This window comes from Penaeus japonicus, unplaced genomic scaffold (genome assembly GCF_977035675.1).
Source record: "Penaeus japonicus unplaced genomic scaffold, GWHDUDI00000001_assembly GWHDUDI00000018, whole genome shotgun sequence".
Classification (NCBI taxonomy): domain Eukaryota; kingdom Metazoa; phylum Arthropoda; class Malacostraca; order Decapoda; family Penaeidae; genus Penaeus; species Penaeus japonicus.
This window is the reverse complement of record NW_028234420.1, coordinates 26357281-26359780: the sequence shown is the minus strand read 5'-3', so window position 1 is coordinate 26359780 and position 2500 is coordinate 26357281.

Here is a 2500-nt window from a genome sequence, read left to right as displayed (position 1 = left end):
TTTTGCAGTACCTATTTCACATATCAGTTGCTGATAGATAGTTTCAAGAAACAGTGATGCAGCATGAAGAGAAAGGAAGAATTCCTTTTGAAAAGTAAACAGGAGACAAAACAACATTTTTAAAAATGCGATGTTGGAGCCAAATTACAGCATTAGGTTAGTGGATTTACTAATGCATGTAAACACCATATGTTAGACATTATATTCGATGCAACTTGGACATAAATTTTTCGTACTGCTAGTGCAAGACAAGGACGTTTTAGAAATCAAGAAGCTCCAGACCATAAGTCAGAAATTCCAGACCAAAAGTAACATCGAAATGATAACTTTAGAATCAGCCCAAGTATTTTAACGTGAAACCCAAGTACTTTAACATGAAGGCCAAGTACTTTAACATGAAGAGTGATATGAATAAATCTGAGGGTGTTTGCAAGTTTCTTAATGATAAGTAAGATATCCTGCCTGTTAAACCAGACTTGCCATTCCGTCGCAGGTATTGACATTATAGTTCCTAAGTGTTGGGTGATTTTTAGCTAGCCAAGACTAGGTGATATATTCCTGAACGGCCTGAGTGGTATTTAGATGACTCTACCGTCAAAGTTATAAATGGTGCAGCTGAACGAGGGATCAAACTCTACTTAGATATAATTTGCAGAACAGAAGTGAAAGTGAGAGAAATTATATGAAATAAGTTATGGACTTTTATTTTGAAATGGACATACTAGAAGGACTGGTCTTGCTGGCCTCAAACAATAACTATTGGCGTATGTTTACATTTGCAACTTGATTCAATAAACAATGCGTTTGTACATGTTGTGTTACATATGGCATTATCCTATGGTTTATCTGTACTTTAATTAAGTTGAGAGAGTACTTCATGTTTATCAAAAAATATATGAAACTTATATGATAATGATAATATATTCATGTATATATGTATGTACGTATATATATATATATATATATATATATATATATATATATATATATATATATATATATATATATATATGTATATATAATGTGTGTGTGTATATATATATATGTATCTATATATATATATATATATAATATATATATATATATATATATATATATATATATATGTATGTATGTATATATATATGTATATATATACATACATATATCTATATACACACATATATACATATATACTCATATATATGTATAAATGTATATATACATATATATTCATATATGTATGTATGTATGTATGTATATCTGTATATGTATATATATATATATATATATATATATATATATATATATATATATGTATATGCAAATGATTGCATGTGTGTGTGTGCCTCCCAAATATATCCAAATTGCAACCGCGTCTGGCCTCACACCTCCACAGCGGCAAAAAGGGCGAGCTGGCGACCGCGATCCGACACCCAACACTGCCAAGCCAACAACAGCCGCGTTCGCACAGCCAGACAAGTGTGACGAAGTACAGCCGGGTCGGAAAGGTTCATCTTACGCCGAAACGGACTTGGTTCTTGCGAGTTTCCTTTTTAGATTTTAGCCTCTGAGGGAAAGCTTTCTTTTCATAACGCTGTGACATAAGGTGTCTGGTATATTTGTCTGAATTTTCTTGCTAAAAGATAGGCAAACGCTCAAATCTTTCGGAATGAATGGCCTTTTTACAGCTCGAACCGTATCGAATTTTATTGTCCAGTTTCGTGGAAAGTTGGACACATTCTCCACCACTTGCGTTGTATTTTCTCCGCTAAGTATGAATTCATTCTGTAATCTTTATCTTATGGCCAGTGAGTTTGTAGGTGCTTGTATGCTGTGGTGTCTTTTGTGGTCTTTAACTTGTGTGGGGAGATGTAGCATATTTGGCGTGTGTGTGTGTGTGTGTGTGTGTGTTGGTATGTGTGTGTGTTTTGCAATCTTGTGTACTGTATGTGTTTATGTGTATGAATACTTTCTATTCATACACATATATAATCACACTTTAGAAAATGGTAATTTCTCCGTTAATGAGAAAAAGACATTGCCAATCAACTTTTATGTTATTATAATTAACAAGAACAAAATCATAGAGCTTCAGCTAATAACTCAATTACCGTTAAAAAAAAAGAAAAAAGAAAGATAAATATGAAACGCATTATCTATTTCCACAAATAGTATAAAGTAGCTCAAAGCCGCGACATAACCGATCATTACTTTGCATTGTGAAATTATTTGAATTATGAAAATTAAAATGTATGAGATCATTAATAATTTCCATGCGTGTAGAAGTAGAGCGGAGTATCTTAGTGTGCAATGTTGATGCGAGCTATCTGTCCTGTTTTCTGTTGTTTGTTTTTTTTTTTTTTTTTTTTTGATTTTTTCTATTCATTTCTGCTTCGCGACCCGCCGCTTCCACGCATGTACAGAATGACCTCAAACCCAAAGGCCAAATCTTTAAACTCCATTGATACAACAATTCTCCATTCCTTTGCGGCAAAGTTATACCTGCGTGAAATTACTT